The 24,897-nt window shown below is 37.3% G+C and overlaps 1 protein-coding gene across 2 annotated transcripts in view; it reads left to right on the top strand.

Annotated features, from left to right (window-relative positions):
- epha3 (eph receptor A3) overlaps positions 1–24,897 on the top strand; it is a 144,494-nt gene that overhangs the window by 19,378 nt on the left and 100,219 nt on the right. The gene's annotated exons all lie outside the window — the stretch shown is intronic.

Here is a 24,897-nt window from a genome sequence, read left to right as displayed (position 1 = left end):
ATGATTAGAACATATTGGGATTGACTAGGCAAATGCAAAAATGCAAAGTAAACATCATCTATACATTAGCAAATCTGGAGTTTTGCTAGAGAAATTCTTTACTGCTGCCTACAGATGTATGGGTGTTTGGAAGGATGTTTTCTGTCCAGTTCTTGATGTGAGAGCTTTAGTGATTACTGGTTTGCTTTCAGCAGCTATGAGTGTGTTTGTGTATGTATTTCAGTGTCTGTTATGGAACACTATATGTGGAACAGCCGCAAAATGGGTCATTTGAGTGTTACATCAAGATGCATCTGTCTGAAACTTGCATGGCATAGATAAACAAGACCACACTACACTTTCATTGCCATTCCTGCAAGAGTGTGTTGTTGTTCCATATGTTTTACTACTGCACTCTTCTTCTTTAGTGGTTAAATCATAAAGTTTAGGGATGTCATGTTGTTGTTTTATATTTCATTGCTGATTATCATCACCCTATTCTTGTTATTCTTACAGATTTCAGACATCGACCCAGTAACTTAGTTTTTGTAAACCATTCTCTGCAAGCATGTGAAAAAAATAAGTTATTGGAATTTGGCTCCCCTTGTGATGTCAGAAGGGGATAATACCGCACTATCCAACCACAGCACTGACATTTAGTACAGAGATCAAATCATTTGCATTTAACTCTTTCCCTGCTTCCCTGCTAATGACAAATTTTTCTGGCAATCCGTATTTCCGCTATTATCCCCCAGGTGGCACTCTTTCCCAACTTATAAAACCCGGAAGCAACCTCAAACAGTAAGAACTCTGTGTATGTTTTGATCATCGCTCTGAATCTGATCTCTATTAAAAGTCTTTCACAAAAATGTAATTATTTCAGGTTTTTCTTCAATTTTTTTTTGAAAGACCTACTCATATTTGAGAGGTGATAAAAGAGAACAAATGAAGGTGGGATGAAACCTTTTTGTTATTGTTGTTGTTTGAAAGCAGAGGATCTGTTCTTTCATTTGATATATTGTATGTTTATTTATTCAAAGAAGATAATATATATAAACATTTTCTGGAAGACGTTAAACTTTTGTAAAAATCATAAAAAATCCTAGCGCTGGCAACTTTTTTTTTAAACGCTGGCGGGGAAGGAATTTAAAGGACACACAAAAAAATGCAGCCCAGACTCACAAAATGTAATTATATAGGCACGTAAAAAAAAATCCTGATATTATCACAAATTTTTGTGTTTTTTCATGATCGTATAACTAATTCCTGTTTTCGTGTGATTATCACGTATTGGTTACTCAACTATTCTGTCCTATTTTCTTACCATTTTCACTTCGGTTTAGGGTTAGATTTACATAAAATGACATCCCTACCCAAACCCAACTCTAACCCTAACGCCAGGCGACATATAAAAAAAATCAGAAAAAATTGTTAAAATCAATACATAAAGTGACATTCTAATGCAAGCACCAAATCTAACCCTAAATCAAAGCGACAATGGTTTAAAAATAGGAAAAAGCAGTTGAGTAACCAACACGTGATAATCACATAAAAACAGGAATTCGTTATACGATCATACGATTTTTGCTCACCCCTACAAAGTGGCAATTTTAACATGTTATAATAAATGATCTATATGATATTTTGAGCTAAAACGTCATATGTTCTCTGGGGACACCAAAGATTTATCTTATAAAAGTCTTGTGAAATGTTCCCTTTAAGAAAGTTAAAGGCTCTCTAAGCGAATCTGCGAGACGTTAGTTATTGTTGACGTTTGAAACTGTTTTCAAAGAGACGGAGCGTAGCTAACTCCTCCCCCTCCCCCTCCCTTCCGTGCTTTCATGAACGCGCCCAACCCCCACCCCCAAATCCTTTTTGTCGTTTATTGGCTGGAATACTTTGTTTTGTTTTGTGATGCTAGGTTTGGCCATTTGTTGATATTGCCGTTTGTGAAGCCTGGGCTGTCTACAGAGATCGCGTTTTTTTACAGTTTGATCAGCGGACAGGCAGCAAGCAGATAGTGAGGAGATGTTTCCGGTATGTAACAAAAAAAATTTTATGCTCTAAAACGCTTCAATTCGCTTAGAGCACCTTTAATACTATATGTATTACGTACTATAAATAAATAAATACCTACAGTAAATGGTCGGCTACCTAAATGATGGCTTCGCTTAAAGTACTAACATGCTAATAATTTAAATATTATGTATAACAGTTTAATAGATTTCAGAATTGCAAAGTTCCTCATTAATACGCTTTAGCAGACACTATTCCTCTCCCAATCATCATATGTCATTTATACGAAACACACAGAGCGTTTATGGAATGAATCGTAGAATCAGCCAAAACATGCTGAAACTCAATATAACTGCTGATGTCGGAGGCCTGACCATACATTTCAAATAGTTGTGCGTGGTCATGCATTTTTGCTGGCTAGTTTTCTAGCCTGTGGTTTGGCAGAGCAATGTAGGACTGATACAATACCTCTGGTGACTGCTCTATACCACTTATCAATCCAAACACTCATATGAAATGTGCAGAACCAGACGCCTGTCAAGAGATCAGTATGCCTTTGTGATATAGATGATTATGACAGGCTAATGAGGGTTTTCATAAGTACATAAATAATAAGTGAACGAAATAGTTAGTGAATGAACGAAATGAGCGCGTGAGTAAAAGGAGAATAAGTGGGTGAAGAATTAAGCAAATCAATTAGTATTTAAGTACATGAATGAGAAAGTAAATGAATGAATTAAAGAGCGCATGAATAAACTAATGAGCGATCAAGTAATTCGAAGCTAGTTGTCTCATCAATAGATCTCCACTCTTCCTGCTCCCGATCACACATCACAAAGCTTTACACGAAGGCCGTGATTTGCCAAGTACTTGTACTTTGTGAGGAGTTGTGTGAATGTTTGGATGTATTTGACAATCTCTTATTAGTTTCAGTGCAGCCTAATGGACACTAATAAGGGCTTATATTACCAGAGTGTGACAGCTGCGCCGCCACACACTCATGTGTCTAACTCACAAATCTCTCGGCAGGCCCGCTGTGCTAACGGATTGATTACGCCAGGGAGCCCGAGTGAGCCTCCGACAGCGATATTTTGAGGTGTACAGACCTTCGTTTCAACACTTCAAGTCTGGATGAGTCATACACAGGGTTTTGATGCTTAACCCGCTGAGGAAGCGCCTCTTAAATAATTAATGGCCTTTTGTCTCTGCTCGGTACAATTGCTGCATGCGGTTGCCTGAATAATGCCTGCCTTCGTAAATGTTTGGATTGTAATATCTGATCAGGAGAAAATCAGGATTCATAAGAATGAATAGTATTGGTATTAAAGGTCATGTGGAATGCAACCTTCATCATTTGTGGAAGATTGTGCATAAGAAAGCAGGGCTGGAATTTGAATAGAATATCATTAAATGGCTTTTTTCAGCTTTATCGGTAGTCCTATGAATGCGTGAAGCCCTTAATGTGCATGTGTTATTCATGTTCTAAATGCAAATGAACTATTTCTCTAATGAATGTGCACGTGTGTATGTGTTCCTGTGTGTGAATTTGTGTTTTAATATGTGTGAACTTATGTTTCCCACAGATATAGTGTTATAAGGTGACTATAATTATCATTGTCAGTAGAGATGTAAACCTATAGGGGCTTCTGCTGAAACCTTACATTTTTTATCCGCTATCAAGGATAACTTCACTGTAAATGATACTAAATTATAACCCTTGCATTGTTATTGGCACAGTTTTGCTTTTTTAATTTTTGGCAATTGCATCCCATTATGAGAATGAAATGGAGCGAATGATCTAAAATCTGTGTGAAATTCTTCTAACCATCTAATTCGATCGTGAAACACCAAACAAGATGAGCATTTGAGCCGGATGTCTGTCTGTTTGCGCAGATTCCCATGTTCACAGCTGCTTCGAGTCTGCCTTTGAGAGTGTCAGTGGTTTACATTCCGGCTGGATTTAACAAGATATACAATCCCTGAGCTCACGATCCCTGATTAGTTATCAGATCTTATTAATGCTGTGGCAAAAAGTGCAATGGTTTTTTTTAACAAGCCCTTAAAGCCGGATGAAAACCACGGAGCCAAAAGCTAGATTTAAAAGAACCTTAAGGACTCTATTCTTGGTTTGGTGGCAGATTCGGGGACTGATGTGGTTTAGTGATGCAGTTTTAAAGCGGCTGTACTTTTGCAATGTTGTTGTGCATAGACCTTTTACATTTGCATATTCCTATACAAAAAACATGCTTTTTTACAGTGTTGTTTTCGTCAACGATGACGATAAAGAAATTTTTTTGTTGACGCACCTTTTTTTATGATGATAACGCGACGATGAATAGCTACAAATGGCTAAAACATGACAAGATGCTTTCGAGTGTTCATTGACGAGACGGAACGAAAATGATTATAAGTCTGACGTTCACAATGCATGTCATTTCTGCCAATTTTGCGTGAAATCTGTCTGTTTTTAGCTAAAAAGTATCAGCAATGCTGCCGCTTCCTATCCTTGTTTTGGGTACTCCCACCACCCGGCTGCCGCCATGCCGCGCACCAGATTTCACACAACAACAACACTGTGGAGAGTTCAAAGGACCGTTGGCGGTGACGCCAATAAATGGAAACGACGAGATGATTTATGGACATAGCCTACTTTCAGTATAATCCATCAGAAAGAAAAACGGGATGCATATTGGGGGATGACGCAACACATCCTCACCCCATGTCGTCAATATTTGACGACACTTGACCATTCGTCAATATGTGACGGGGAGGGTATACCTTTCGCGTCATTTTTTGACGAACTGGGGACTTCAATACTATTACGTCCGTTGCATTCTCTTTCCTATTTTATTACCATTTTCGCGTCGGTTTAGGGTTAGATTACGCAAAATTAAACAGTGTACGCGAAATTAAACAGTGTACGCGAAATTAAACAGTTGTCACCTGGCGTTGGGGTTAGAAACAGTTGTCACCTGGCGTTGGGGTTAGAGTTATGTTTGGGTAGGGATGTCATTATGTAAATCTAACCCTAAACCGACGCGAAAATGGTAAGAAAATAGGAAAGAGAATGCAACGGACGTAATAGTATTGAAGTCCCCAGTTCGTCAAAAAATGACGCGAAAGGTATACCCTCCCCGTCACATATTGACGAATGGTCAAGTGTCGTCAAATATTGACGACATGGGGTGAGGATGGGTTGGATGACGGTAAATGTGGCCACAAACTAGGTGGGACTGGGAAGAATACCACCAACCTCAAGCAGCACTTGAAGGCTCATCACGCAAAATTTTTTTTAAAGATAACTACCCAACCACGCTGTTAACATATCATATACATTCATTTTTACTCAACAATTGGCTTGTGACACATTTCATGGTAAGCTTAAGGTTTTACATGTATCTACTTGTCAAACCTAAGCCCATTTCCAATACTTTTAACCTATATTAATTTGTTAAAGAATACTTTTTTTTACTAAAATTGACTTAAACTTGACTAAAACCTTTTTGCATTTTCATCGACTAAAACTTGACTAAAACCTTTTTGTGTTTTCGTTGACTAAAACTTGACTAAAACTATCAAGTTTATAAGTGACTAAAACTAAAAAGCATTTTCGTCCAAAAGACTAAGGGCTTTATCATACACCCGGCACAATGCGTGACACAAGTGTCTTTTGCTAGTTTCAACCCAGCGCAATGACCATTTTCACGTGTAGCGCCACGTTGTTTAACCCTCGTGTGGTGTTTATATTTCTGTTACTTAGACAATGTTTGTGGGTCTAGTGGACCCACTGCATTATTTGTATCTTAAAACAATGCAGTCATACAAATTTATGTATAATTGTTTACAGATGTTTACTAGCCTAATTGCAAGTAAAATAAACAGAATATATGGTTAATATTTGTCATTTACCACTAGTAGAGGACTATTTTTAGATTCAAGTGCTATTCGTTTTTGTGATAATATGAAATAAGAGAAGAAAATTCTATTCTCCCCCAGATATTGGGGAAAAACATGTTTATCTTAAATAAGTATTTATCACTTTTTCATCTCAAATACGTTTTTCATCACTTTGATGTTTAATTCTTTGAACTAAGTTTGAAATTGTACACATTTGTGTCAGTTTATATAGCACAATCCCCATCTGGAAAGATAATGTATCAGAACATATCATCCACATTGAACACATAACCTGTTCATGCCAGCCTACACAACACATAAGAAGCAAATTTTTACCATGTAGCTGTGTTGCATATGCATTTCTTGTTTTTTATAGACATATACTGTGTGTTCCTCTCCATCTTATGTCCACACACACTGCAGTACAATGTGTTGCTATTGGCTACAACCTAAAATGATAAAAATGCTTGGATATAATTTTTACTTTCTCTATTTCTACTTCTCTATTTACTTTCTCTCTCTCCGCACTCATACGCACACACACACGTGCACGCACACACCATAGGTTTTGTGGTAAACCCATGGTTTTACAAATGGTAATCAATACACCAATTTACCATGATTACTACACTTTTACTATAATACAGCCATGGTTATTTTTTGTAAGGGAGATAATGGTAAAATGTAGAATGGTTCCTGTTAGACAGAAGGTAAAGTGTTTGGGACAGTGGGGGCAGAAAAGTGTTCATGCTTGATATATAACATGTTGTATCCTTGCGCTGCTACAGCAAGTGCAGAAGGACAAAACTCTGACATGCATCCATCACATAATGTACAGACATATATAAAAACACACTCATGCACTCACATCAGTCCCAGATAGAAGAAAAACAGAGTGAAGTTACATAGCACATTCAATTTTTACACTCTTATTAACCCCGGGTCCAGTGGACCCGAACACTACATATGTAATATAAATGTGTAGGGGGGGTGTACAGTGTACAGTCATTATAAAGCTGTTTATTTCTATGTTCTTTATAGAAAATGAGCCAAGGCCAATGAATCTGAGGTTGAAACAATAATTGATTGCATAATTTTTCTTTTAGTAAACATTAAAAACGGGTCCCACAGACCAGAACACCATACAAGGGTTAAATAGCAAATGCATTTGCGCCCATTTTTGCACCCATTGGCGTTCTGATCTAAAAAAGAGGTGTGTTCAGGCGCATTGTTGGCGCGTTGCTATTTTGAGGCAACTAAAATAGACTATGCCATGACCAACAAAAACCTGCTCTAAAGTCTATAATTTAATAGTGTTTTTTTGTTATTTAAAGAGCGCATTAGTAATATGCGCCTATAAATGGGACAACAACGCGGGTTTGCTTATCACACATGGATGCGCAGCACAAGAAAGCTTTAAAATATAAAAAATTGAAGCATTCAAATGTAAAAGATTATTATTGAGTCTCTTGGACATAAATGAGGACCGATTATAAGACGTTAGAAGACGTAAAGAGCTGCTTCACCTGCAGCCTGGTAAGTAAATAAATGCTTTGCTTTGAACAAATTCGTCTGTTTTTAAATGTTTTTATAAATGCTTCCCCATGGATTTATTGTATATGATTACTCTGTACCTGTGGATATGGTGAGATGAGAAACATTTTTAAGTAATGCTTTAAAAAAAAAACTCATGGCACTGTCTGGGTGCTGAAACGGATTTCCGCACGTTTCTAAATTCTTTATCTCCTGTTTGTTACAAATAAAGTATTTTTAGAGTACAAACCTTTTCTTACATACTTGTAAATAATTTTTTTATGATATTGAATATACATTTACAGCAATTAAAAGTCTGCTATTTTTACTTCCATGACTAAAATAAAATGGGTTTTAAAGGTTTTAATTCAAAAATAACAATTTCAATACAATTTCAAAAATAAAAAAGTGAAAAACAACACAATTATTTAATCTTAAACTGGGGGTCTTCTTCCTCCGCTTAGTTTTTCAGTTTACAAAGTCTGTCATCTAGGGATTAGACATTAGGCTTTTTAAGGGGATGAAAGCTGAGACTCTCATTGTTTATTGCACGTTATGCCCAAAACACACCCATTACTCATTAGGAAAATGGGAACAACCCTTTTCGATCGTGCGCTTGGCACACAAACCATTTCTCCCGTTATTAAATTAACAAAATATCTTATTTGGTCTTGAGGAAAACCTGTGATAGATTTTTGATTGGTAGGTTGATTATTGATCAGACTTTGATCAGTTGTGTTTATTATGTACTGTTGGCACAGAATGTATTCCAATGCTAAAATATAGCTTGATATTATTCAATTGTGTGGTGCGATCACAAAATAGACTTTTTTGTTACCCTATTTTAAAAAACACTTGTGGCCTGAGACGCTGCTAAACAATGTAATTTGTCCAAAGATTATAGATTGTGACTATACATTTTTCACTTTTAAGACTTTGTTTATAGATAAAGTAGTCAATTGGTGAACAACTACAACCATCCTAACCCATCTCTACTTTTGTGTTCTCCATTTGAAGTAGTGTATCTTGCTGGAGTGTTTTGTGAGTTTTCTTTCTATAGTCTTTCTTTCTATGGTGATAATAATGCTGGGTTTTGCAATACCCAGAGGATCAGATGGGTAATGTGTTTTCTTGCTCTGCTTTGTTTTAAATCATAGCAACAGGGCAGCTCAATAATTTTCATGCACTGATTGCCCACACTGAAAGTCCCAGAGGAGCGCTCACTTGGGATAGTTTGTGCTCACCTCAATGGACACGATGTAAAACACTCAAGAATGAATGAAATACAGTGAGGCCTTTTCAAGTGGCAGTGCCCTGTCAATCAAGCACATTATGTGATTTTGATTTATCTTTATCCGCAGGGTGCGATTTGTGAAAAAAACAGAGGGGGGGATGTTTTCATAGGCGTCGATTTCGGCGACGGTGGGCACCCACCATATTTCGTCATGAGTTATTTTGTACCCACCACTAGTTTTTACTTTTTTGACTGTTTTCAGTGGTTAAGAAGAGCAATATGAGAGAGAAATTTGGTAATCATTGTCTGACCTAACAAAAATCCATTATAATATTATTATTATTTTTTTTATATATTTCTAATTAAAATATTTCTAATATTCAGAAATGCGCTCTCCGCTCACGAGCTCTGATCGGAACAAACCCGAACCTCACTGTCTGCTGAACTTGCGCAGAAACATCAAAATATAACCAGCTTTTTAAAATGGTTTTAAAACTTAACATTTAGACTATTTTAGCGCAAATTATGAGCTTATTGACGATTTTTTATAATTCTTGACATAATGCGTCTCTGTCCACAGCACATTTCAAAACATTTTAATTCATAAAAATAAATAATGAGAACATGAACTCATCACTGCATTTGCAGGAATTGTAAAATATTTTTTCTTATTAACTCATGAAGCAGCCTAACGCAATATTTTTATTCTAATAGCTTATCTTTCCCCACACATATGAACTGTGATCATGCACAACGAAAAACGCGTAAGAATTAAATCTTGAATGGCAAAACTGTATGGCACAATGTAGTGTCAACTTAAATATAAATATGAACAATGTCTTGATTGCAAAGTTAAACCATTACAGTAGAAACAGTTTTACTGCTGCTTTTAAAGTAATAATATTAACTTTACACCGCAATGCGGAGCTACAGTGAAATGATAGAAAAGACAGATGCATTATGTATAGTCACTTAGCCTCATTTGCGCAAACTGGACGCGCCCTCGCCTCGCTAAACGCCTCATCTGCGTGTAACTTCGGCCATTCTCAGTGGTGTGACTGGGACACTAACTCTGCTTGTCATCATAAACAGATAATCAGATTGTGATGTTTATTCCCGCTTTAATAATATGCGGATGAATATGCTGCCTTACACCGTTTCGACACACAGCTCCATAACCATCTCGCATGTGTTGATAGGCTACTCGTGAGGTGTAACCGGGTCTGTAACCAATCAGATAGCGCCGTGGGCGGGACATTGAGCAAGTCTGCATGCAGAGTGGTGAATACAGAGAGGCTGCGCGGCAGCTGTATCAGAGCCAGCCAAAGCAGCGCATTTTAAAACAAAATTGACTTTAATCAAACCACGGATCAGTGATAAGTTTTGTGATCCGTCTCGCCACAAGTGTAGTAGCACTGATCACTTTGAGGGGGGGATAAATTTATCCCCACCGGGGATAAAAATAATTAAGCAGAGGCAGGGATACATTGACCAGAAAGGGGGAAATCCCACGCATCCCCCCCGGCAAATCGCACCCTGTTTATCCGTACACTTCTCATTTTGTTACATAATTAGTACGTATGGAACATTCATTGACTGCTCTCGTATCGCAGCTTTTTATGCCTGGGATCTGACTCAACTGTTCAATGTAAGAGCAATTTTAGTGGTGGACTCAAGTCCCCGAGGACTCCTCAGTCTTAGTAGAGCAACCCCAAGGGTTTGAGTCCTATGAAGCACATGGACCGATTAAAAAATGAACCCCAAATGTGTCCCGTCACACTGTAACTTGCTTTAGATCAAATGTCCGTTAACGGCATGTAAGATAATTGTAATGTAATATAATGTAATGAAAGTGACAGCAATGTAAAATGGAAACTGTATCATTACGCCCACATACGGCTTTTCTCATTATCTTAATTCACTTTAATTTCAAGCTTTGACACGGCCTCACTCAGTCAATATTAAACATATCAAGGTCAAATTTTCACAGAATGTTTTTAAGTAGGATGACTTATGTAAAAATTGTTAATCTTTTAAAAAGACTTTAGCTGAGTTTTCACAGAAAGGATCACATACAGTATATGCCTAGTTATTGTATAATGTTTTTCTTTTATGATGAATTTACCCACAGTATATTTAATTGACCATGTATGTTAGAGGAACAGTAACAAGAAATACAATTTGTTATAAGATGTATATAATGAAATATAATTAATATACTGTATCGTTTATCTAGCCTGCTATGCAATTACATATAGAGCAAGAATATTCATTTTTTTTCTGTCCAACTATCTCACATAACATTAAGGTTTTAGATCACTTACTCACGCATTAATATTTTTCTACATATTACGATAATGCAGTAGTAAATTCATCAATACTTTGAAATAACACCAATGAAGCTGTGGAAATTATGTTGTGACTAAAAGATCCAAATTAAGTCGAAACATGATTTCTGACGGCTGGTAAGATATGGAATAGTGCATACAGTAAATGTATTAAAGGTGGGGTGCATGATCTCTAAAAGCCAATGTTGAAATTTGAAACCACCAAAACAAACACGCTCCTACCCCAATGGAATCTGGACCTTATTTTGATAGACCCGCCCCACACATACGCATCCCAGGCAACGATGTCGGTTAGTAGATTGGCAACAAGTGTGTTTTGGTATTCGACCCGACACCCTTTTCCAAAGTGATTTTCAAAAATCATGCACCACGCCTTTAAGGAATTGGATTTGTTAGTTTAGTGTTTTTTCAGATAATGTAAAGAAAAGATTAGTATTAACTGTAAAAAAGGTATGTTAAATTTGTTTACATTTGGTTAAGTATGAAAAAAATCTAAGTAATGGAAATTAAAATGTATATTTCCAGAAATATTGTGCTTTCTTGTACTTGAATGTTAATATGGTCCTATACTTTATATGCTGCCAATCTCAGCAATGGCCTCAAGCCAAGTTGACTTTGAGACCCCTGCATTACATGTTTATCATTCTGAATGCCCATTTTCATTCAATAGTTATAAGAGGACTGTCACACACCCTGCTGTCCATATCAGTGTTGGAAAACAATAGCAAAGCCCTGACTGGCCCAAGCAGTAATGAGAAGTCCAAACGGGCCTTTAGACAAGGCCTGGATTTGCTCAGGCAGTAGAAAAACCACTACACAGTGTCAGCTTAGTCTCTGGTGCTCTGAAATAATTAAAGTACAGAAATAAATCACATATTAATCAAGTCTCTTGTTCATAGGGATTGGAGAAAGAGGTTAAAGGTTCATAAAAATTTAATATATGAGAACACATGTACAGTAATACACACTGTACACATGAAACAGTTTTAACTTCAGTTTAACTTCAGTGACTTTATAAAGTTATGTGCACAAAGCACATTGGGTCTAGTTAGTTCCCAGAACACTGGTTTACTATTGTAGTAAATCTTGACAGGAAATCCTCATCTGACTGAATGATTACAGAGGACTTGGCTTGGAAAGACTTACCAGAAATTATGTTTCAAGTACAGCTACAAATGTAGATAAAGTTTTAGTTTCTTGAGAATATTTGATTATATTTTAGGTAATTAAATATTTGCTTTGAAATGGAAAACTCAGTGCTTGTGCCCAAACAAGTTGCATCCAAAGTGCTAGTTCATAAATACTTGTGCTGGATTTGAAAAAATAAGAAGAAACATTAAACACAGGCCCCTGACGATGACTCAGGGCCATCATCAGCCCTTTAAATCAGATATGTTTAAAACACCAGTTTTAAGCTTATGAGAAAATAAAAATGCATTAAAAATAAAATTTCCAGCCATATGATGCTTTATGTGACTACAAGATCCTTTTGTCTGGAGCTATTCATTTGATTTTGCCATTGATGTCCCTTTTGGAACAAAAAGGTGGCGTTTCATTTAATAAATTTACAATGACAGAACATGTCAGACTCACTTAACTCATTCCCCGCCAGCCTTTTTTGAAAAGTTGCCCGAAAGCAAGAAAATTTTCTTCTAAAAATATATAAACATACAAATATATCAAAAGAAAGAACAGACCCTCTGCTTTTAAACAAACAAAACAAAGCGGGGGGAAAAACATTTCATCCTATCTATATTTTTCTCTGCTTATAAACTCTTAAATGTGGGTATTTTTCTTTAAAAAAAAAATTGTCAATGGCAGGGAAAGAGTTAAGCCCGATTTATAGTTGTGTGTAAGCTCTACGCCGTAGGTTATCCGTAGCCTGTGCATAGCCTGACGTGCACCGCGGATCGCAAGCACTGTGATTGGTCCGCCAGAACCCCTCCCGTCAGGTAAGAAAACTGCGTCATAGGTATTTCCGTTTGTGACGGTGAAAACAAAGAAGAGCCAAGTTGAGGAGTGATTTAATTTAAACTGCAACAAAAGTCGCTGTTTATTTACTTCCATCATTGCTGGTCTTCTCAAATTATACACAACAAGTTGCTGTTTCTTCTTATTTTGTGGGTTAACTTGCAAGCTTCTTCTTCTTTGATTGTGGCGCTGCTACTGTGGTTAAACGCGTGGATACTGCCTACCAGCAGTCTGCGCGTGCGTTTGTACGTCGACCCGGACAATGACGCAAAAGTATAAATGAAAACCGATGCAGAACCTACACCGTCGCGGCTATGCCGTAGGACCTACGCACAACTATAACGAGCCCTGTCCAGATTGGCCTCTCTATCGCCATCTCTGTTTGAACTATAAAATTGCAGTTATGTGTGCTTCGCCCCGCTACTCTTCGGAGATGAATCTGAAGTCTGTGATCACCACATCAAAGCGGATCTGTTATTATGAATAAACATAACTGTTAGAAGTACAATACATCCGAAAACTTGTATATCAAAAAAAAAAAAAATGGCGTCTGAATAAGTCATATTTCTGCTTTGTTTGTGTCATTTGCAGTCAGAGATAAAAAAGTTAGAGGGCCATTCTGTATATAAAGTTGTATATAAAACATAAATTACCTTCAGAAGCCTTTATTTACCCCCTAGAACTGTGTGGATTACTTTTGTAAAGGATGGATGGAAATATTTTTGGGATTGAAAGTACTGGACCCCATTTCAACTTTAATAAAGCTTGGAAGAGCTTGGACATTTTCAAAAATAATTGAAATTGTTTGTCTGAAAGATGATGGACATGATGTATCCCGGATGGCTTGAGGGTACTCATTTTTGTCTGAACTGTTCCTTTAACCCTGTGGACCTGAGTGGTATTAGCCAGGGTCTGACTCATGTATTTACACTGGTGGGCAGGTAATTTGTGATTTCATCTGGTATGGTAATTGTTTGACACCTTACCAGGACAGACTGCCTACTCACACATCAGGACTGGCGCTTTGTTCTCAAACACTGTCATTTTCAAGTTTGCTTTGGGGCTTTCATGGTGGAATTATCCTTCATAAACGAGGGTCAAGTCCCAGATGGAAACCATTATTGTACCTCTGACTCACTGCATTTGGTTTTTCTATCAATTTAAAGCAAGGGGACACTCACTCCTTGAGAATTTCTCGAGCTGTTTTTCCAACGAATATCTGACCCCAAAGCATTTTCCACCGTAAACTCTGTGTCTTGACATTTTCCATGGGCAAACGATATGAGATTATTTCAGGATGTGCTTGCAAGATAATAACCATGGAAGGTTAGTGGTCCAAATGGTGGAAACGTGAAAAAGAGCAGTGATACTGACAACTTGTCCTTGTTGACAGATGTACAACAGTATGATGCCAATAAAATTTATTCTTAATTGAAATCGATGTGGTTACTAGTGCACAAGAGTACAAATTAATTTCACAAAAGCAAATCAATTAAGTGGTGAGTTGCTTGTTTTGTGTTGACCTCCTTCTGCATTTTCCAAATGTTTCCCCATGAACATCATTATCATTATTTATTTTTTTGCATTTAATTATCCCATCATTCAATGGCAGTGGTTCAGTGGTTCATGTAGGTTGTCTACAACTCGGAAGGTTGGTGGTTCAATCCCCGGCTCCACCGGACCAAGTGTCGAGGTGTCCTTGAGCGAGACACCTAACCCCAGCTGCTCCCGATGAGCTGGATGGCGCCTTGCATGGCTGGGTGAATGTAAAGCTCTTTGGATGGTCATTGGTCTATGAAAGCACTATATAAATGCAGTCCATTTTACCATTTTTTACCACATAACAAAAACTAATTAAATATAAAAAACCCTGTATCAAAAATACTGTTTCAACATCCGCTTCATTGGATTATTGTGGGAAAAGTAGCTGTCTAAATAACCTGCAAGGCTTTATAGAAGCCATTCTGAAGTCCTGACCCAAGAATTAATCAATGTGAATAAAGCCACACATCACATGCCCAACGATCATCACTCTGTTGTCCTAGTGCCGTTTCAGTGCTCCATGTGGAAGTGTTATGACCTAACCTTCACCAGCACTGTAGAGCGAGAAGTACAGGACTAGTCTCAGAAAGAAAGAGGAAGCTCGGAGACGGCTCTTTCTAAAGCATGGAGACCCTGTGCGTTTCACATCAAAGATGGTAACCACAGGCACAGGAATGCAGACCCCAGGTGGCAGATGTGAGCGGTGGATAGGGCTGTTTATGCGGCATGGACCCCCGATGGTGGATGGGGCGCTGGCTGGAAGGGGGTGTCACTGTGATCGATGAGCGTGGTGCTGGCCTGACAGCAGGACAAGGCACTTCTGACAGTCAGTGTTCCGGGCCTGCTTCAGGCTGAGCCGCCCCCTCTCCCACCCTGCGCAGGAAGACGCAGAGCATTCACAAGGACAAAACACAATGGATCTCTCTTTCAAAGCTGTATGTCTGTTTTTCTAAAATCATATTTCAGTTTTGACAGCACTATTATTAATGAACTTTTCAATAGGCCGCTGTGCTTTTCCGTTGCTCTCGCATGTCCTGGTAACTGTAAAAGTGGATTTGACAAAATAACCAGGGAGGTCTATAAAACCTGGAGAAAGCTGTCTCATAGCACTCCAGTTTATCTCAATAGCATTTATAGAGCTGTCATGTGACCCCCTCAGAGATATATGACATAAAATCTACAGTCTCTATCGATGGGAACTCTGGCTGTGTTTGGATTGGTCTACTAACTAAAGGTACATTAACATTTTACGCAACTTTGTCGCTGTGTGTCTCTCGTCTGTGAGGCGTTTCTAAATCTGGTTGTCGTAAACAAATGAGTAACGTCCACTCCAGTAACTGACGAGAGACGGATTACGTGAACTCCTCTGCTTTGTTATCATTGGTTGTCGCTCCCGAAAGTCACTTATAATTTGCATAAAGTTGAACATTTCTCAACATTGTCACTGTCGCTCATGTCGCCGTAAGTCGCCAAGCTTCCATTGAAATCAGTTGCGTCGCTACTTCTAGTCGCTGCTAGTCTGAATGCAGCTTTAGTGCTTAGTGCACTCTACAATTTATACATATTGCAATTGAAATAGGAGACTGTGTTTCAAACCCTGAAGCGGTAATGACTTTCAGTGGCCTATTCGACTCCTTATCCAATCAGATTACAAGAAGTGGCAGTACAGTGAGAAATGCAAATGGGTCATTCTCTGAAATCTTACACTGTCACATTCACTGACATTGAGACACATCCTGTTTTAAAACAATATGAAGCTATGGTGGAGTTTTCAAAGTCAGATCTTGGACAGTAATGTCATCTGAGCTCCCACTCCGTGGCTTTCTGACAAGCGCAGTGGAGTCCTTGACCCATCTATGAAGCCAGATTTATGTTTGTCTAAAATTTTTCATTTTAATCGCAGCTCTAGGCAGTGACCCTAGCATGTCTGCTGGTAATTCATTTGTGTGGCATCTCAACAAGATTGTTTATTCAATCAGATTGTTGTGGTTAAACAGAAAAATGAGGGCAGATGTAATGCATATGGCAGCATAACATTTGTCTCTCATTAGCCCTTAAAATGCACTTTAATTTACACCACAGACATTTATGGTACTATTACGATTTTAATATCCGGACCCCACTTTATAATGAACAGTTTCTGGCAATTATCCTGCACTGTAATAACTTTACATTTGTTTATGCTTAGATGGTAAATTCTATAGCTACATTGTCCTGTACATGTTTTTTTCCTATTGTAAATTAAGTAGGCAGCATGCTGTGTGCAATTGCCTTATCATATTATTTTTTTAAGATGCTTCTCTGCAAGGCTCCTGGCAATGGTACAGAAATATTACAAATCTATTAATTTGAGAGTTTTCTGGTTTTCATAAAAGTTGTCGTCTTTAAAGGTGCCGTTTTTCCTGTTTTCGAAGCTTTAACTGTGTTTTTTGTGTGCAATATAACATGTGTTCATGTTTCCTGTGTATAAAAATTACTTTTAAAAAGTATTTTTCCCTTCATCAGAAATACGTAACAAGTTCTGATTGTGTAGCTGGTCCAGGGTATTGTGATCCGACAGCAGCTTAAGCGCACGTTGTCCGGAAAGGTCACGCCGGATAGCGAAAGCTGTCCTCAGCAAAGGCCAAACAAAGTAATTTGACTCTGGGATTAAACTAACAGCTTCTCGATGGCATAGTGACAAAAACACTCTGCTAACGCAGCTCTTCCCCTTCTACATTGAAGTACAACAAGTTCACGCCCTTTTTTGGCATATTCCTTAGTCAGAAATTCAAAATATTGTCATCATATACCTGGGATGTAGAGGGCTGTGGTCCAAACCAGCCATTCTCTGTAGTCCTTGAAAAGTGAATTCTATTGAAAATATATTGCTTGTCCTCGAACTTAGAGCTTTATCATTTTGCTGGTAATATTTATGCTCTAACAGCAACATTACACACCAACTAAACTAACTAACTAAATGGCACCTTTAAAGTTTTGGTCGATTTCCGTTGCTCTGCGACCCAGCAAAACAAAACTCTTAAAATATATGGATTATCTACAAAAACGTGGGGGATATGTCACCTTCAGTTATAATAGTTGCGGCAATCCAGGTCTTGAGATAGCTCCAGGTGTCCAGGTGATGAAGTAGATATGCTGCGCTCTGCCCTAACAGGAACATCCAACAAACATACTTTTTTCAAAATATTTTCCTCAGCAGTAAAGCTATACTTACAAATTCCCAGAATGCTCTTTCTTTTTTAAAAGAATAAAATTCTGTTTTATTGCTTTCAGGAGAACAGTGACGACGTTATGCGCTATGCGTTTGGGTGGTTGTTAACTAACCGAAGAAAGCCCACACACAATTTTCTATGGTATATGGTGTATGACTTTATTTCACCAATTCTGTCACTTGCCAGGTAAAAATTATTTGAAAATAAATATTTGAATCACGCTTCAGCAAAAGTGAATTTTTTAGGTCAAACATGGAAGAGATGGGGGAAGTACTGTTTTAAAGAATGTAGGAGGAATTAAGATCCAAAGATCACAGAGGACGTTTTTGCTGCATCCCCACTATAGCTGGAGAAGTAGACAGGCAGACACACATACACTTGCTTTACACTAAAGTGTGGATCAGTCCAATGAGTCCATGCATCATTCTAGCGTGACCACCGTTTCTGCACCCCCAGCTTATTAAAGCATTTCAAGGCCCAATGCACTTGTACCGCTCTCCAACCTTTAAGTACGCTCTCCACCTTGAATGCCAAGCATAACAGTGGATATTCCTGAGCAACAGTGCGTGGATGCTACAATAGCTGCCCGGAAAATGCTGAGCTCTCATGCTCGGACTGATGAAAGACAGGCGTCCTGAATCCCAGACCAGATGAGACTCAACAACTTTTTATTTGTTTACACTTGAAATGTTTTACAGAACTGCTATCACTAGATAAAGCTGTAAAGCACTGGCCCAAAGGCGTCATTTTGCAACTTAATCTGTCCTGCACATCTTAACTTGTAATTCATCTGTTGCAAGAAGCCCCAAACAGTGGACAGAGTCTTTGATGTGTCTACCACTTAAAGAGGGGACAAAAGAGAAGACCTTTAAAGGTTGTGGGATGTTTTGAGATGTGCAGTGACCTTTCAGTAAGCCACTGTCTGTGAGATGTGAGTGTCTTTAAACATATGGCCAGGGCAGGGAGTGTGATGAGAGACTCAAAATGCCACAGAGAGCAGTTCAGAAAGATTAATATACCGATTACAGATAATCGACCAGCGTAAATCTTTATACATGCTACCTTTAAATCTTCCAACACTTCTCTGTTAAGAATCCACCACTGAGGAAAATGTTTTAGGGATTAGTTTGGAGTCAGTGTGAAACCCCCGTTTTTATACAGATTGAACATGTTTAGTTGTTATTGGAGTCTGTGGGGTCAGTGTGAAACCCCTGTTGGCAGTTGTTGGATCAAAGTAAATGAGACTTTAGTATGAAGGGGTTTGTTGGAGTTGGTTGTTGCTGGACCAGTGTGAATTGGCCTTTAGAGTAATAATTGATCTGTTTAAGATTGAATTAATGTCAGAGTATTGCTGTAAATAATGAACATATGGCACGTAATGACTACTTATCCTTTTTTGTTCTCCTTTGTTTTGCTTTTTTCACAATGTTTTGTTCAATCGCAGTTCCTTCTTACTGTACATCACTTTGTGTTACCGTCTGCATACTAGAACATGCACACTTAATTCTCTTGACAAATTAAAATACATAAACTTGTATAGTGCTATATTTGGAATGATGTTAAATCTAGTGCACGATGCATGCTTATTTAAGAGCGTAATCTGTGTATGTCTACATGTCATACTAAGCTTCTATGAAACTATGCTTCTTACCACAGCTGTAGTTCCAACCACACAAGTTTGCAATACAGTTTGCGAATGATATTTGATCATATGTTATTTAATCTTTGAACTATGCTGTTGGCTAACAGTGCTTTGGGGGAATTCACCCCTGGTTAAATGCTCAATGGATGAATATCCTGCCACAGTTTTTTGAGATTTGCACCCTGTATGTTTGATTCGTGAGATTTTTAATGAGTGGTGACGTTTAATTCATTCCCCGCCAGCCATTTTTTTGTGATTTTCACGAAAGTTTCACAAAACGCCTTCCAGGAACATTTTCTTCTAAAAATACATAAACATACAAATATATCAAATGAAAAAACAGACCCTCTGCTCTCAAACAAACAAACAAACAAAACAGGAAAAAAACTTTTCATCCTATCTGAATTTTTTCTTTGCTTATTAACTCTTAAATATATATATTTTTCTTTAAAAAAAAAAATTTTAGCAAAAGCTGAAATAATTGCATTTTTGTGAAGGAATTTCATCAGAGATCAGATTCAAAACGACTATCAAAACATACACATTAGTAAAAAAATTTAAATTTAAATTGGGTAAATGCGCTATCGATTGGATATTCGCAGAATTACAGATTAATATAAAACCTCATTAGAAACAAGTTTTTATGCAAATGTTTTCTCTTTATTGACGAGAAAACTTGTCAATGGCTGAAAAAGAGTTAATATACCAAACAACGTCTATAGTCCCGTTAAGAAACTTAACAATTGTCTTTCTTTTAAGACCAACATGATCTCACAAAGTTCTGTGGGATAGTTACGGACTTTTTGCGAATTTTCCGTGGCATTCTCACCGATCTCTGCATTTTTCCATTGATTGTCTTTTTCCGTGGCATTCTCACGGATTGGTTACTCAACTGCTTTTTCCTATTTTCAAACCATTGTCGCTTCGGTTTAGGGTTAGATTTGGTGTTTGCTTTAGTATGTGACTTAAAGTATTGGTTTATACTATTTTTCTGCTTTATTCTTTTATATTTTCTAAACTTTAAACAATTGTCGCCTGGCGTTGGGGTTAGAATTGGGTTTGGGTAAGGATGTAATTTTAAAAAGTTTCAAAAACATTGTGTGTGTATTATCCATAGAATAAAACATGAATATATGCAAAAGAGTTTTTATTCATGAGGACATTTCACAAGATTTTTTAAGATGTCAAATGAATCTTTGGTGTTCCCAGACTACGTATGTGAAGTTTTAGCTTAAAATACCCAGCCCAGTCTCACGAAATTTCGTTATATAGTCACGTATTTTTTTGATTCTTTTTTCGTGCTATTATCACGAAATTTCGTGTTTTTTCGTGATCGTATAACGAATTCCTGTTTTTGTGTGATTATCACGTATTGGTTACTCAACTGTTTTGTCCTATTTTCTTACCATTGTCGCTTCGGTTTAGGGTTAGATTTACATAAAATGACATCCCTAACCAAACCCAACTCTAACCCCAACGCCAGGCGACATATAAAAAAATAAATCAGAAAAAATAGTATAAACCAATATATAAAGTGACATTCTAATGCAAGCACCAAATCTAACCCTAAACCGAAGCGAGAATGGTTTAAAAATAGGAAAAAGCAGTTGAGTAACCAATACGTGATAATCACACGAAAACAGAAATTCGTTATACGATCACGAAAAAACACGAAATTTCGTGATAATAGCACGAAAAAAGAATCAAAAAAATAAGTGACTATATCACGAAACTTTCTGAGACTGGGTAGCAGCAATACCATATAGATTATTTATTATAGCATGTTAAAATTGACACTTTGTAGGAGTGAGCAAAGGTGTGTCCTTTAAAATGCAAATGAGCTGATCTTTGCACTAAATGTGGTTGGATAGTGCAGATTAAGGGGCGGTATTATCCCCTTCTGACATCACAAGGGGAGCCAAATTTCAATGACTTATTTTTTCACATTCTTGCAGAGAAAGGTTTACCAAAACTAAGTTACTCGTTTAATCTTTTTCACATTTTCTAGGTTGATAGAAATCATAGGGACCCAATTATAGCACTTAAACATATAAATTTCAGATTTTCATGATATGTCTCCTTTAAGCACAGACCTTATCTTAGGCATTAACCAAAAACCCTTCCTACTTTCGAACGATGGAACCGGAGCTCAATTCCAGGTTTTGCCTGGAAAATATGTCATCCTGCAGCACTTTATTATACATGCTTGTTGTCTCACGTGTTTCGCAGTGCGGTTGTTGATGCAGCTTGAACCCGACAGTTGTGGTTTCCAACATTTGAAATCCAACAGCCAGTTTATAATGTTTGTGTTTGTCAGATCAATGTGAATTAGTGTAGCCTGAAGAGGGAATGATACCAAATTAATTGAATTGACAGTTTGAATGCAAAACTGGAATATGTCATTATCCCAAAATGTTAACTGTGTAAAATCAGTCAAATAGATAAACAAACAAACAAACAAAAATTCTGCTTTCAATTTTGTAATAAGCAATATGTATCAGATGGTCTGCCAATGGTTTATGGGAACGTTATCTGTATATGAGACTAAAATGAAAGTAACAGAGTAAGCAAGGTTTGCAGTATTCACACCCTACAACTAAAGGCAGCTAAACAAAACCCACCCAAACATTTGCCGATAATATAAGTGGTGTTCTTAAGGTTCAATCTTGGTTTTGATTAACTGGATGGATCTCACAAAAAATTGTTGAATTGATTAAAACAAATATGCAATTTTGATCCATCTACAACTGCTCTTCATTCTCTCTTGCCAATAGAATGTCAGCATCTTTGCCAAAGGCCGTTTACTGAGACAGTTACACACAATTAAAGCATGAAGATTTTCTTCATGTATTGTTCTCCTCTTATATTTTAATGCCAAAGAAAAGACTCACTCCTAGAGGAGAGCAGTAAAACCATGACATCAGATCCTCGTCATTTCCCAGTAAAACGCCTTGTAGCATTTACACAGCTGAAACTGACTCTATGGACTTTATGGAGAGTCATGCCTATTAAACAAGTAATAGTCATGTTTAATTGCACATTATATTGATGTTTCTTTTGACACTCACCATGAAAGACTTTAACAGTGCTCCATATTGTCAGATGAGTGTCTGGAAACCTGGATCTGGAAACATCAAAGCACAAAGGCTTTAATGGAAAATAGATTATTAGTGTATGTCTGGCATAGAGCACTATTCAAATATTTCAGACACTACGGTGCTGTTGCTGTCTTGCATTATCACCGTTTTGAAAGTAATATAAATTCTGTGATGGAAGACGTACCCAGAGAAAAAATTTATTTCTCTTTGAGAGCTCAAGAGACCTACAGTAATTGAGTTCTCAGTTGTGTCATTTACAGTAAATCAACTTTGTCTCAGCTGTCCATTTGGGGGTCCATTGTATTAAAGTCCATTGGGGGTGATTAACAGTTTAAGACGTTGTTCATAGTTGTCAAGTTATTAAGGATAATTTTAAGGGAAAGAAAATACTTTGTACATCAAGGTTCCTTGCATCACTATTTTAAATGTTATGATTTCTTACCATGTTTTTGGATTTTTTATTTTATTTAAAATATCTTAGATTGCATATAGTTCCCTAAGATAGGGAATAAGATGCTGCATCATGTCTGTTGGCACAATAGGAAAATCATACATATACAAGCAAGGTCAAAGTCAGGTGATGTACCAATGAATTCCACAAAGCACCCCCAGTTGTCACGCCAACTTGTTTAACCTTACTTATTATTTTTTTTATATATACCTTGCCAATGAGCGTGGATATTTCTTTACTCTTACAAAAATAAACCATGGTTTTGCTACAGTAAAAAAAACTATAGTTAAACCATGGTTTTGCTAAAGAAACTACCCAACAGGCATATGACCGACCTTCAACGTTGAAATATGGTTGAAATAATGTAGTTCTTTTTTCTATGTTGAAATAATGTTGAAACAACAGTTAATCAACATTGAAATTTGGTTAAAATCTGTGTTGGGGTAACGCATTACAAGTAACGTGCATTACGTAATAATATTACTTTTCTAAAGTAATGAGTAAAGTAACACATTACTTTATAAATGTACACATTAATATTTTAGTTACTTTTTTTACCAAGCGTTACTTTTAAGGTGACATTGGAGTAAAAAAATCAATGTAGTTTCATGTGGTAACGTTAAACTTTCACGTGCCCATGTGAAACTTTCATGTGCTCACGCGAAACCTTCACGTGTAGAATAAAAAAAAAAATTAGTTTTGCGTGCGCGCATGATAGTTTCACGTGTGCATGCGAAACTAGGCGCGATAGTGTCACGTGCGCACGAGAAACTAAAAGCGATTAACAGTTTGAGACAGAAAACGGAGATGGCAGGCCAGAGCTTGACATTTTGTGATGGATATATGCAATTTCTGAATGCAGAATTTCTAAGTCATTAAACTGAAAAAGATCAACCCTAAGACAAGTAAGAAAAAGTAACGCAAAAGTAACTTAAAAGTAACGCATGTATTACTTTCCATGAAACGTAACCAAGTAACGCATTTAGTTACTTTTTTGGGGAGTAACTTAAAGGATAATTCCGGTATTTAACACTTTGAGTCTCATTTCTGGTTTGTTTTGGATGAACTACAGTGATGGACACTGAAATTTTGACAATGGGTCGTGTCTTGACTTTTTGACTCGTTTAGAAGCGTCTCTTGACTGCTTCAGAATGGAAGTCAATGGCCATGCACAAACATGTCATTAAAACAACACTTAACGTTAATTTTCAAAACTGTGCTACTCACCGAGTGGTTTGTGGTGTTCGTTGATGATTAAAAACAAGTAGTGTAGCGAAATACAACGTTTCTGTCGTGTTTTATTTGGCATTTTGTAAAATTCAATTGACTTCTCTTGGAAGATTCATTGCTCGCTGATATATCACTCCGCCGCCGGAAACGGAAAAGTGGTCTGTTTACATGTGGTTGCAGTTTTTTTGCTCGGTTTCTTTCAGAAGAAATATTTCCCATATTTGATAGTTCAGTGACCAGCCTTAGGCCTGAAGTTGAGCTCGATTGTGACTCTCTATACGCTAGTTCCGTTCGGGTCCTTGTACGGCAAAGTGGTTGTCGCCATCAAGTGGTCGGGAGTGTGCTAACGCTTCAGACTCAAATATAGAGCGGAAGTATATACGCGGTTGTGAGGTTTCTGAAAAAATTGTTCCACTATAGCAAATAACACGGATTGAAATCATACATTGCGCCAATATATTTGTTTTTAATCCTCAACGAACACCACGAACCACAGTTTTGAAAATGAACGTTAATAAGTGTTGTTTAAATGACATGTTTGTGCATGGGCCTTGACTTCCATTCTGAAGCAGTCAAGAGACGCTTCTAAACCAGTCAAAAAGTCAAGACACGACCCATTGTCAAAATTTCAGTGTCCATCACTGTATGTCATCCAAAACAAACCAGAAATGAAACTCAAAGTGTTAAATACCGGAATTATCCTTTAATATTGTAATGCATTACTTTTAAAAGTAATTTCTCCAA

This window comes from Paramisgurnus dabryanus, chromosome 15 (genome assembly GCF_030506205.2).
Source record: "Paramisgurnus dabryanus chromosome 15, PD_genome_1.1, whole genome shotgun sequence".
In the NCBI taxonomy this organism is placed as follows: domain Eukaryota; kingdom Metazoa; phylum Chordata; class Actinopteri; order Cypriniformes; family Cobitidae; genus Paramisgurnus; species Paramisgurnus dabryanus.
Note: the sequence above shows the minus strand (reverse complement) of the source record. Positions and strands in the feature narration are given on the sequence as shown.